Source organism: Odontomachus brunneus, unplaced genomic scaffold (genome assembly GCF_010583005.1).
Source record: "Odontomachus brunneus isolate Ranch 3 - 2012 unplaced genomic scaffold, Obru_v1 Obru_scaffold_060, whole genome shotgun sequence".
Classification (NCBI taxonomy): domain Eukaryota; kingdom Metazoa; phylum Arthropoda; class Insecta; order Hymenoptera; family Formicidae; genus Odontomachus; species Odontomachus brunneus.
In genome coordinates this window covers 280,069-294,864 of record NW_022639510.1, presented here as the reverse complement: position 1 = coordinate 294,864, position 14,796 = coordinate 280,069, and the positions used below count along the sequence as shown (strand labels likewise).

Below are 14,796 nucleotides of genomic sequence, written 5' to 3'. Positions count from 1 at the left end.
ATATATATATATATATATATATATATATATATATATATATATATATATATATATATATGATGTCAATATCCAGTTTGAGCTGTGACCCAAAACTAATTCTACAGCTGGACAAGAGACTCAGTTCTAGTACCAAACAGCTTTAGTTATAAGTAATTTGTATCTCATAAAAGATTAGAAGAGAATTATATTGAGTCTTATTTTCATGTCGTTTCTTAAGACCGCGCAATTAATGAGCGCATCTAATCCTAATGCCGTGTCGGAAAGTATATGCTTGTCCGAACATAGATATAAAATTGCTCCAATCGCTCTAACAGCATTGCATTTTACTTTGTCGTGGTCCATTCTAGCTTTGACACACACTCGATATAATTTTAGGCAACAGAATCTCCAAAGACAGCAGTTTTCTCTCGTACTGCCTGGAAAACATATATCTATGTAGATAGAACATGTGCTGCGAAGAAGAGAGCACATATTCATGTCAAATGGATAAAGTGTGAATAAACTTTTGCTTGCAAAGGCAGTTATACAGATTCGCCAATGCCCAAACGCTTTTTACACGAACACTAAGATTCTTGTCGTCAGAGGTCATACAAACCATGTCAGATCTAAGATCATATGTGTGTGTGTGTGTGTGTGTGTCGTGTGTGTGTGTGTGTGCGCCTTTATATATTTCGGCACATGTATTTTTCTGTTTATATATTCCGTTCTGCTGTATATATATTGCTTTTTATAGTAAGTAATAATAGATAAATATTACTAAGCAAGTCCTGATAATTCTAACCATAGTTAAGAAATAATATGCAATATGCGCTTGTCTTTTCGGATCTACCTTGCTAAATCTGATGGTACAGACACATTGCATTAGTAGTTAATATTAGAGAACTTTCAAAAATTGGCTGGGTAACTTAATTGTGACATTAAAAGTTGTCACCCATTGATTGCACTCTTATAACTGTGCCTCTTAAACGCTCTTTCCTTTATTGTATTTAGAGGTTTAAATATCATAAGATACTAAATTTTTCTCAGTTGACGATCTGAACACTTTCCGCCCGTAGCTCTTGACTAGACGAGAAAAAACGGGAGAATTTTAATAGGCTGCTGAAAAATTTTATAAATCTGATCTCAATGATCGAAATATCAATCGGGTTATGTATTAAGGCTCCTGATCAATCACCGTGATTCAATCAATATTGAATTAATAACGTCTGAAGCGAGGAAAACTATGCCCAAAATTCTTGTAAACCATAGTTAAACGAAAAGATATGTCATTTAAATGATACTTGCAATCTGTTCTACACACTTGTAAAATGTTCCGGATGCTCTTCTTTTGCCGAAATAACTTATTACATAACCGCAAAATAATGGACGAATCACCTGACAGGAAATCAGCTATGTGACTCGGTGATTGAGTATGATCAAATAATTACTTGTACGCATTAAACATCACAATAAGCACAATATCCCGAGCATTTCCACACTTCCACAATTATATCACATGTGATACGCACGTACTACACTCAGTAATAACGCTGTAGTTAAAACAAAATTGTCGTCTTTTTACGTCATTAGATTTGCTAGTTTTTTTAGTGAATTTCACACTAATGCAATAAGTTTGAAAGAGAAAGACACTTTTATTCTAACTTGTTGCAATAGTCTGTACTTTGTGCACTGTAAAAAATTTACAGTGCATTACATAAATAATAATTGTAAAATTACATAATTGATAGATGGAAATTTACAAAAAAAATTAAATTTTCGCTATTTGTTGTGCAATTGTACATTTATTATTTAAATTTACATACTTTTTTACAGTGTAAACCTAATAGTCGCCTAATCATTTTGTTCCTTACAATCATGTTGCCACCGTCAATGCAAAGTTCCCGCTGATCAGGAGCCTTGAGTTGTGTGCAAGTTATTCGATTTGTTCAGAATTTATTTTGATTTATCTCGATACGCGTCTGTCTCCCTTTTTGGGGGAGAGAGAAATTTTAGCGACATCGAGTTGACGATTGATCGGACGAGAAAAGTCGAACGCGCGATTGTTCATCCGACACGCAAAACATTTCGGTTAATTTTCGCCCGTCGTGCCAGCAACACGTTAGCCTTAGTTAGAGAGCCTCTCGTTATGATCCTTCAACTGTGATTTCTCAAAGTGTCCTCTGATTAATATCGTTACGTTATTAATTTATATGCCGACCGTCTTGGGGGGGAGGGAGGGGGGATACTTGTTAAGATATTTCCTATAAACGCGCGCACCTACCGTTTTATATTATTTATAACGACACGGGTAGAAAAGGAAAAGAAAATGTTCTGATCTGACGATCGATCCGTCGCGATCTACAGTCCACAGTAGATTGTAGATCAACGTGGTGTGTCCGACTACTCTACATATATTCGCGGAATATATATATATATATATATATATATATATACCAAACTATTTAATAAGTTTTCTAAGCAAATAAGCATAATTTATTCACACACACAACACACATACATACATACACATACATATACATATATATACATATATTTTTGTCTATGTATGTATCGTAGGTAGGTAGGCTAGGTAGGTACGTATATATATATATATATATATATATATATATATATATATATATATATATATATATATTTACATAATATACTGGTATAGACTGCTGAAAAAAAAAACAAACAAATATATATATATATAATTTTGCAAATACATTTCGCTTCTCTTGTACAATTCGTATTTGTATCATTACGGATCTATGTAACATTTCGTCTGCGCGATTATACACATATACATATGGATTAGACATCGTGTAATTAAAAAAAAGGAAAAAAAAAAGATCATCGAAACCCCGAAACTTTGGAGATTGCGTGAAATTATTCTCATTTCCTGTACATAATCGCATCTGGTTGCTTTCTTTCCTCTGCGTGCGCGTCAATGACGATAGAATTGCCTCAGGACAAACGATTGATATGACGCTGAATGTGTGAACGTTAATGTTGACCGAGCCGCGCCGACACACGAGAGAGTCATTCCACGTTCCGTACAAAGCGTGTGTGCGGTCGCTTTGTTCCGAGGACATGAAAATACCGGTACAATAGCGGTACCTGAGGGCGAGTGTATTTCAAAACTCGGTCTGCACGAACAGTGCTCGGAGGCACGCTCTCTCGACATCACAATCGCAGACGATTGACGTAGGTATTGTACAGGAAGTGCTTGTCGATTTCACCGGACGAGAACGAGCGCGATTTACCTCCGACGAGAAATTTTAATCGCCCGGTCGTCCGCTTGACAGGTCGCGCAGTGCTATCGCGTGGTCTGATTTGAAGTGTCAACGATTTGGATATGTGTGTGTATGTGGAGCAAATGGGTGGATTGCTTGGTTGTCATTTCATGTCATGCCGACTGTCTTTTCTCTTCTTCGTTTTCATTTGATACATATACCATCACGACGAGCTAATTCAAAAAACTCGGGAAGTGGGGATTTGGAAATTCCCGGAAAAATTGGAGGACCATCGTTCTCATATGAGAGGAAAACAAATCAAGAAAGAAATACGCTCTAAAGAACCATATGTCCTCGCTTACGGTTTGCATACTTTCTATCAAATAAAAATGTATGTTTCGAGTCAGGAAACACACATGTCCCTCTCCGATTTTAATGAACTTGAAATATGTTGTAATCTAGACCAGAATAAGAGATACGTTTTTTTATGTGTCCAATCGGCTTTCTAAAGGGTAAAATTTCTATAAAAATAAAAATTAACTGGTTTGAAGAATATATGCTTTATAATGGCGTTTTTCAAAGATGTCAGTTTTAAACGTATTCCCCATTACTAATCATTTCTTTTATAATCTAAAAATTTTATTCTTACTAAATGAGAGGATATTTTATGCCGAATCCAATCATATATAATAATATTATTTTCTGATATACGGATTTTTCGAAAGATAGATGGGATTAGTATTGATATGCAGAATATGTAATCATAAAACATTTCAATGTATAACAACAATATTAATAATATTAATTGTTTTATATTAGTAGTCATAATAATCCCTTGTTTTGTCTTTATGAAAAGATACACACAAGATATACACTTTCTAAGAATAAAATTTTATTTACGAGAAGTTACCCATCTATTTTTGATGTGTGTGGCGTAACTACTATAACGGGAGCGATATACACGAGTTGCAAAACGATCATGTTTATTTAACGCGAAGTTTCCACTTGATCTATTGGCTGCGTTCCAATATTTATTGCAAGTATTGAAAATACATTGAGTATATAAGATAAACGATTTTCAGCATTGACAATAATTTTAGAGTACAATTATTGATGCATATATTAATGTTACATTTATGGCTCCTGGCCTTTTGTATTGTCTATTTATTTTGAATGACGTCAGAAACGAGAAAATACATGCTAGAAATTCTTGCGAAATACGTTAAAATATATATCCATAAAGTAACATTTGCAATTGATTAAACAAATTTGTAAGATATTCCGTATAAGACTTCTCTTTTACTTTAACAATCAGTAATTTGTCGTAAATTAACGTGACGTACAATTCATCTTAACCTATTTTTCACCTATTTCTATTCAGATTAATTTACAATAAATTATTGATTGTTAGAGCAAAGGGAGTGCACAGAATATCTTACAAATTTGTCTAATCGATTGCAAGTGTTACTTTATGGATATATATTTCTATTTTAACGTATTTCGCAAGAATTTTTAGCATGCATTTTCTCGCTTCTGACGTCATTAAAAAGAGATAGACAATGCAAGGGGCCAGGAACCTTATATACCGGTTACAATGTGATTCGAAAGTAGTACATTTTGATATGAACGCTAGCAAGTGTGGATTTTGATATATTTTATCGACGAAACACTCCATCAGCAGCTATTAATTTATACGTTATTGAAACTTATCATAAATATTTAAATATTTAAATTATAAAATATTTAAAATATATAAATATTATAATATATTAAATATATATATATATAATTTATTAAATATATATATAAAATATATATTTAAAATATATAAATATATATAAATTATATATTTAAAATATATAAAATAAATAATATATAATAAATAAATATATATAATAAATAATATAAATAATTATATATTTAAAATATATAAAGTACTTAAATACTTAAATTATTGTTAAATATTTTTATTATGCAATTTCCTCGTTATTAAAGTGTAATAAATGTGAGAAGAATATTTAGTCGAGGAATTGATCATGTTTCAGAAATGCTGAATGTATTGAAACGTTCAAGGACAACTGTTGTGCATAAGTCTCCGCAACGTGCAGAAGGAAAATATCAGAATGAGAATAAATAGCTTTTCAATATTGAGAAAATAATCATGTCATGTTTATTAACGCGAAGTTTTTACTGAATTCATTACATATACTGAAAACATTAATAAAATTACATGCGTTATATAATTGTACATTGTACATTGTGTTCCAAAATTGTTGCCAATGTTAAAAATCGTATATCTTACGTATTCCATGTATTTTCAACATTTGCAATGAATATTGGAACGCAGCAAATAAGTAAAAACTTTGTGTTAATAAACATGACGAATTTTGCAACTCGTGCATCGTTCCCGTCGTAGTAGTTACGTCACAAATTACAAAAACAAACGGTCAGATTTCTCATAAAGGAGATAATATTTTCAGAGAGCGTATACATACCTTTACATAAAGACAAAGCGTGGGAATATATGACTATTATGACTAATATAAGATAATAATAATTATTATTATTGTCTTACACTGAGTTTTATATAGAGTTTTTATATATTGAAATGTTTAATGATTACATATTCGGTATATCAGTATTAATCCTATCTATTTTTCGAAAAGTTTATATGTTAAAAAATGACATTGTTATATATGATTGGATTCGGCATAAAATATCCTTTCATTTGATAGGAAAAAAATTTTTAGATTATAAAAGAAATTGGTAAGTAATAAGAGTATGTTCAAAATTATGACATTTTTTAAAAACCTAGAAACACCATTATAAAGTACTCTTTAAGTCATTTAATTTTTATTTAACAAGTTTTTTTCTATCTGTTATACTTTTAACGAAACATGTTCCGGAAGAAAAATATAATGATTTTTTTCAAAGGGATGTTTCATCCTCTAAAAGGCCAATTGAGTACGTATAGAAAATGTTTTATTTTGGTTTAGATTACAATATATTTCAAACTCATCAGAGGGGAACGCTTCCATATGTTTCCTTGTAAGAAGCAAGAGAAAAAAAGAGAGAAACAGTGCGGCGTTATCGCTAAAATGAATTTCGCCGCGAAGCAACATGCTGTCATCTATCCAACGTCCCTGCCCTCCTAATTCGCCCTTCCCTCTTTATCTCTGCGATTCGTTGTCATCAACACTACCTGTAATAAATGCCTCGGTGCTTTCGGTTGTGACAGCTATGTTTGCCGAGATAACGGAACCGCCGCTTTAACGTCGATTGACTTATCGCGGTGGTCTGTTGATGCACAATAATGGTGCATGTAGGTAGTAAAGCCGTCAGAGTGGATGTGGCACTGAGCTATTTGTGGCGCTATAATATTTTACGATGATAAAAATTGCGTAGAGAGTAGTGCAGGGTTATCATGGAACTGCGACGATTCGGCGTTTATTAATAATAACGGCTCGCTCACGCGACACTGTAAAATTATTTATAATCCGTCGTTGGAGAATGTCGCGTTGTTGCAATCACTCTGGGAAACCACCGTGGAAGCTGCTCAGTAGGATTCAAGATTATTTCGCTTTTCAGCTTTATCACGCAGTTTATATCCGAAACAATCGGAAAAATGTTCTAATGCTGATTTTCTGACTAATTGGATAAGACAGATTAAATTCTAAAACAGTATTATTATTAAAAAATCGCATATATATGCAAGGTGTCTCACACTCTCCTCCAGGAATTTTGTGGGGACGTAGAACAGATTGAGGTGAACATAAAAATCCTATATTGTTTTGCGATATTCGCAATAATTGTCGAGATATTAATTGTAGAAAATTTGTGAATGATCATGCAGAATATGATAAATGAGTTATAGTAGCGACGACTGCTGTCGTTTACTTATACTTTAGGTCAAATTGAACAAAAAAGTCCTCTACCATTTTCCAAATAATAACATAAATTTTTAATTATTAATTAAAGAAGATTATTGCACGATTTTGCGTGATAATGCATTTGTCTTCTTTAATTAATTAAAATTAATTAATCTTCTTTAATTAATTAAGTAATTAAAAATCTATATGATTATTTGCGAAATGGTAGAAGACTTTTTTGTTCAATTTGATCTAAAGTATAAGTACACGACGGCAGTCATCGCTATTATAACACATTTACCATATCCTGCATGATCATTCATAAATTTTCTACAAATAATATCTCGATACTTATTGCGAATATCGCAAAACGATATAGAACTTTTATGTTCAACGCAACCTGTTCTACGTCCCCACAAAATGCCCGGAGGAGAGTGTGAGACACCCTGTATATGGATAGACCAAAGATACGAACGAAATTACAAAAAAAGAAGAAATCTTTAAAAAAACACACTTAAGTCTCATTTTTAAATAATAGTTAAGACTTATTTCAACTTTAAATGCTGTTGAAATATATAAAACATATTGTTTTAAATACAAATTTCTCTCATCTCACATCTTTTAAAACTTAAAACCTAAGTTTAAACTGCTATTATAAAATCGATCCAAAATTTTATATTAAATACAATACATGTCCTAATATATCTCAACCCTAATTTTTGTGTTAATTTAACACACAAGGCAAATATATAAACATTTGAAACATAACTTGTCTGTACATCTTATATATAAAATGTATCACCAAGAATTCCTGCATTTACATGTGAATTGTGTTACCTTGATACTTAGAAATGGTGAATGCGAACTTAACGCAAAATAAAGTCGAAATGACAAAATGATTATAAATTAACATACGGCTAGGTTAAAAATTTAATACAAAAGTTTCCATACGGGTCAATTTTAACTGCAAATTCAAAATTTATCGTTTTTTTATCGTGTAGCGATAGAAAGGAACGATATATAATAGATATTTATTAGGAATGTGCAAGAGAATGGCCGAATTAAAAATCCAACTTCATTGCAAGTAGTCCCATGATAGTTTCCCAGGAAAGTTGATCTCGGCGTCGACTATCGCGATTAATTTCTCAAATATTAACTTTTCAAATATTAAATTGACTCATAAGTTCGTGTGGATTTTTGTCTCGTTGGCATTCATATGTTGATATTAGAAAGATAGTTCCATACATAGTTGACCATCTATACGCTTTGATAGTTAACATTCCAAAGCATATTCTGTGGTGATAGTTTAAAAAAAGAAAATTTGTTTAAAGAAATATAATTTTGTCTTTGTTGCGGTTTAAAAATGGAAGGCAGTAGTGAGTTTTTTCGGTGTATTATGCTTTTCAACTTTCGTAAAAATTGCTAGAATTTAGTTGACATATTCTGCTTCACCCGTCATATTTACTCAACATTGCTTCCTGCGGTTATTATTTGTTTCGTTTATTACGGAACTCCTTTGACGGTATAAACTTCGCTTTTTTAGAAGATATGAAAAATGACTTGGAATATTTTTTCGCTGGGAAAGTACAAGAGTTTTACGAGAAAAGAATTATGAAATTACGTGGAAGATGCATAGTTAAAAACCTTGCGTACAAATGTTAAAATTTTCACTGATTTTTTACTGTTATTTTAATGTAAAATTAATATATTACTGATATGTTATTATTTTCGTTTTAATGTGTTATATTAATGTCAGTTTAATAACTTATGTCACTTAGAAATGGAATTATTTTGAATTTTTTAACAGTTATAAAAGATGACATTTCTTAAAGTTATTTTAACAAGAACTAAGAAGAGTATTCAAATCATTGTAAATCTTGACATATAGAATAACTAAATTTATTAAGAACAAATGTTTCTCGAATAAGTTAAGCTAAAGTAATTAATATCATATGTTAATATAACATAAAAAATAACGTTATTTCCTTTGTTCACATTATAAGAACAAAAATGTTCTATCGACATTCCTTACGAGTTATTTTCACTACTATTTCGTGTATTTTTTTACTATTCTTTATGTTATTTCTACATTGAGCTTAAAGTCAAAATATCAAAATGAATATAAGAAAAAAATCAGTGAATGTCAACTAATTAATATTCGTAATTCATCAATAAATAACACATCACGGATGAGTTATTTTTACACAAAATTTGGATTTTCTGACTTATATGTAAAAAATGTTAAAGTTAACATTTTATTTTTTAGTGTGTGGCAAATGATCGAACAGAATAGCGTATATATTATTCGTTAAAATTGTTTCTAACAAATATAAAATGCATTTCAGTTTTGTCGAAAAATCCGCGCGAACTTATGGAACAACTAGATATTTTTTTCCTTCTCTATCGCGCGGATTACATCACACCCAAAGTGTCCAGATCCTCGTTAGCGATTCAGTGTTATTGCGATTGCGAACGAGAGAGCGTCCGACTGCGAACCTGCGCGGAATTAATATGTATAATTATGACCGCGTCCTGTAAATTGTATATCGCGCGAGATCCTTTTAGCGTGAGTTTCGACGAACTCCCGCAGAAGATAGGGGTGTTTTTAGTTGATGAGCCGAAGGGTTCGCGGCGGAAGTTCGTCGAGCGACAAACCAGTTGTAGCAATATGAAAGCCTAATCGCGCACCGTCAATTATTGACGATATATCCACGAGCATGCACAATTATTTATACGCTTGCGCCTATTTGAAGCATCCGCGTTCGAAAGGAAGAACAGGATGTTTGTCGTGATGAATGTATCATTGAGTGATGATCGATCGACAGGCCTGTATCCTGGTTGATTCGTTTTTATATAATCTTTAATAACACCGATGGAATTTTTCGAGGTTTTTACTACGTATAGCATAGCGACGCGTAGGTAATTCTGCGAATAGTTTCACTAAGGAGAAAATGCTGAAAAACTTATTTGTGGAGTGTAAAGTTTATTTCTGCAAAACCAAGCTTATTTCTGCGAGATGAAATTTTATCCCACAGACAAACGCAAGTAAATCTTCAAGCCTTTTTTTTTCTCAGTGCGCTGAGGAAAAACACTTGAACATTTATTTGCGGGATAGAAAGTTTATTTATGACAAAAGCTGTTCAAACACACGCACTGAACATGTTTTAAATCTTAAATCTAAATCATCTTACGTGTCTTCAAACTTAAATCCAAGTTTAAATTGCTGTTGCAAAATCTGCCTTTACGCTGCAAAAATTTTATGTTAAATTCCACACGTCTTACAAGTCCCGATTTATTTACCCCTAATTTCTGCGTTAATTTAACACAAGGCAAATATGTAAACAATTAAAATACAACTTATTTGTATACTTTATACATAAACTATGTCATTAAGAATTCGAGCATTTAAATATGAATAATTGTGTTATTTTAACATTTGGAAACGATGAATGTGAACTCAATGCAGAATAAAGTCATGATTACAAAGCGATGTTATAAATTAACATACAGGCATGTTAAAAATTTAACACAAAAATTTCCTCACGGATTAACTTCAACTGCAAATACAAAAGGTTTTTCACCGTATGGTAGTAGGATAAGAAGGAATGATATATATACAGGATGTCCGGTAACTCACAGAGGAATCGCGACAGGTAGATCAGGTCAAACTGAACAAGAAGGTCCACTGTAAAAACTGATGTGTTAAATTTAACATTTCATGTGTCCCAAATCATCCACTCTCATTTATGTGTAAATTTAACGCAAAACAAATGTGGTAAAAAGTAACATGCATAATATGGAAAAAATTAACACAAGAATTTAACACTTGAATACCATTAGGAATCACAGGTTGTGTTAAACATATTTAATTATAACTTATAGGTTGTGTTGACATGTTTAATATGTCAGACATAGATTATGTCAATTTAATATTTTCATTTCATCAAAACTGTAGATTAATACTTCTCTTAAATATTAAAATAACGTTTTATTTTAGTTAATTTAATACATATGTCAATTTAACACAAACTGTGATTCCTGACGGTATTCAAGTGTTAAGTTCTTGTTAATTTTTTAACCATTTTTTATATATCCAGGGAATATTATGCGAAATTGGCTGAAAATTCAACTTCAAATACTCTCACGATAGTTTCACAGAAAATTTTATACCCCACAAATAAGTTGTCAAGTAATTTGTCCCTCACTATTGTTACAGTCGCCGAAACGCTTCTCAGATTTGTCAGCGAGTGTCAAACAAGCCAACAATATCCCTCGTTTATTTCGCACATTCTAGGAGATCCTCTGAAAGAGAATCGAAGAAACTCAAGGAAAACAGGAGTTCAAAACAGGAAGTGTAAAACAGTACTTTGTTCCTTACCGAAGAATGAAATGTAAATTTTCTCTTCTTTCCATGTATCCTCGATAAATTGTACAACACATCGCTGTGGAAAAAAGAAGAATTATAAATATTATATAAATATACATATTATTATAATATTATTATTATATGTATAAGTTATAAATACGCGGATCTATATTGTATTTATAACTTATATGTTTATATACATATGCAAATATAGACACGTATGTAATCAAGCACGAGAGTCCGTTATTCCGTCTTTTATAATTAGCAGTCGTCGTTTTTCGTGCATGCACATGGGTCGACGTTCGTTATATTATCTCTCTTCTTCTTTTACTTTTCCGCAGCTTCAACGAACTCGTTCAGTCGGTCGCGCGAGCAAGAGGGTTGCATAATTAATACACAACGTGTTTACACAATATAATATATGTATATATTGTCACAGTTCGCTCTTTATATATATATATATATATTCTTTTTTTTTGTTTCTTCCATACTTTTCTCTTTTCTTACGTGCTCAGATCCTAAGCTACAATTCTTTTCTCGCACGCCCTTCATCAAACTGTGACGTGCGTCACGCAGAACAATGATGCATTATTTTACACGTTTAATCGTTATTAGGTCAATGTCACGAAATTGACCGAGAAACGCACGCTCATATTTTACAGGTTTTAACGTAAAAACTAATATAAAAAATGCATTCACATATCGGTAATATTCTCCCTCACTTTTTTCTTTCTCCTTCTCTCTTTCTCTCTTTCACCCAATTTTACCATCGATCATTCGAATTTATTGATGCCTTATTGTCACGAGTCAGAGTGCCTGCTGGTGTTTTGTATGTTACAATGTTAAGTGTTTACTGACATCTGATCAATATTGTAAATTAATAATGATCGTTTGAGATTCTCTCTTTGAATGCACCAATTTAAGTTCTGCATTCGATCTTTAACGCTCGTCAAACATTATGATTACATTCATCATTGTTAATAAATGATATTGATGCTTTCGTTTGAAAATTCACAAAATATACATTATCGCAATATTCAACGATAAAAAAAGTTATCGTCGCATTGTGATGGTTACGCAAAATTATACTTTATAAACTCGCATATCCTGCTTAAAAAATTCGAGAAGCATTGATAGGAACATGTATAAATTTTATTGAAATACTATTCCAAATAGCAAAGAACATTCCAAAAGAATTCATGTTTATGTCATCAATTCTAAGTTCTTTTTCAGATACATTTCTTCTTATGAAAAGAATTCTTTTTGTATCTGAATTCAGAAGAAAAAAATTCAGAATTGGTGACATGAAAATAAAATGTCTAATGAATTCTTCTTGAATTCTCTGTACTATCTGGAATATGATTTCATCTGAGCTTATTTTTCCTATCAGAAATTTCAGTTCCTCACATTTTAGCTCTTGTAAGAAAAGTTATCAATTTCTTCTCAGACGCGGCATAGTGAAAAATATCTTAAAGATGTTCAAAAAGTGTCTGATTTCATTTGAACCTCTTTTAGGCGTGTTTAAGGCATCTTTTAGTAATTTGTGCTTCTCGACTCATTTTACAACTTTTAATGATTAAATACTATACCGAGCGAGTAAATATTTATCTGAATACACATACCTTCTTATGTGATTTTATTATTTTTTAACATGATTCAATTACATATTCAAACAGCACAAATGTCTGAAATACGTCTTAGGGACATCCTAAAGAGATTCAAAACAAGTAGAATATCTTTTAGATGCCTTTAAGATGTCTTTTGAACATTTATGCTGTATGGTTAGACTTTTTTTATCCAATCCTATAAAATCTTTTGAGCAGGGTGTCAACGTAATCGATAAAATTCAGCGGCCGAGAGCAGTATTGAGCGATTCCACACCTGCAGGCACTCTGAAGAGCGTTGATGAGAGTTTGTGATTCTCGAAATATATCCCGTTAAAGTGTACACTAAACGATGAAGAGCTACGTAATTATCACTTACACAGCGAGCCGCAGCGTCGGCGACTCGTCCCTCTGCTGCGAGAAAACGTTCACGGAGAAAAAGTTATTGTCTTACGCGTCGAAGAGAATCGTGCGACGTAACTATTTCTATTATTCCGAAAAATTTTGTCCAAAGAGTCTTTCTCAAAAAATTAATTAATTCTTACAGTCTCATGGATTATCTTACTCATTTGTTAACGACGAATTCGAATCGCCGAGCTGCCTCCTAAACATGCACGACGCACTACGGTAACTGAAGGTTCGTAGGAAGTTAGGATGATTCGTTAATTAGGCGAGATCTCTCGTTTCAAGAGAACACTACTCCGTAGAAAACGCTTGGTCCTAGAAAAGATTCCACTACGGATATGTGAAGCGATGCCGTTTTCGTTTTCTTCTTCCACGGTTCGACTGCTACCTGTCTGTTCTTAAAAACGCAGTTCTAAGGATGCAAAGTATACAAATGTTCATATATAAAAATAATAATAATAATAATACAATAGTACTATCGCTATTATACATCGAGTAAGAACAACTATTTGATCTGTCTATACGGAATCGATCGGTCGTGGGATTAAAAGTAGGAGGAATAGTAAATCGGCACTTAATCAACTTGTTCCCCGGGCTTTTTTTTTCTTAAGCATTTTACGTACGTATATACGAAAAATTGAGACTTTCTACTTAAGTATAATCACGTCTTAAGAGGCACGAACGCGCTGTCGATTTGTAATCAATTTTGGCAACGGAAACGCATTTTTGTACAATCGATGGCGAGTGAATCTTTTTTCCTTTCTCTCTTTTTTCCTCTCTCTTTCATTCTTTTTTCTTCTTTTTTTCAGTATACAGTACTCATTGTTAATTCGTGATTAATTTTGGAATTAGGAACTTAACAAACAAGCATATTTCTTACTCGTAGTCGCAATCATATAATTATGTGATAAAATTATCAAATCAAGTTCACACAATATAATTTCACTGATTTTTATGAAGATAAAATATACAAAATAAATTATCAAAAAATTGATAAGTCATTGCTGATAATGAAGAAATATGTACCATTAATTGTAAAAAATTTCGTTTTGAGTTCTCCCAAAGCGCGCATATGAACTTGTAGATTCAAACAGTTAACGTTTCTTTAACTGCGAAATTTGTCTTGTCTATCTCTCTAAGATCCGTGTTTGTTACTTGAAACTTGTTTCAAGTGAGATTTTCAGATTTGAATTCAAAGTTAGATTAGAATTTTTCATTTGAATCGCGATTACACGATGAAAAACATTAAAAAATATTTGTGTCGAAATCAACCGTAGTAATTTTTGTATTTAATTTTTAACATACATGTGTTAATTTAACATATTCAACTTATC

The 14,796-nt window shown here is 32.0% G+C and overlaps 1 protein-coding gene across 1 annotated transcript in view; it reads left to right on the top strand.

Annotated features, from left to right (window-relative positions):
- LOC116846122 (G protein-coupled receptor kinase 5) overlaps positions 1 to 11,684 on the top strand; it is a 129,270-nt gene extending 117,586 nt beyond the window's left edge. Inside the window, exon 9 of the mRNA XM_032819594.1 lies at positions 11,304 to 11,684. The gene's annotated coding sequence lies outside the window, so the exon portion shown is untranslated. The remainder of the gene's footprint in view (positions 1 to 11,303) is intronic.
- Positions 11,685 to 14,796: the final 3,112 nt, after the last annotated feature.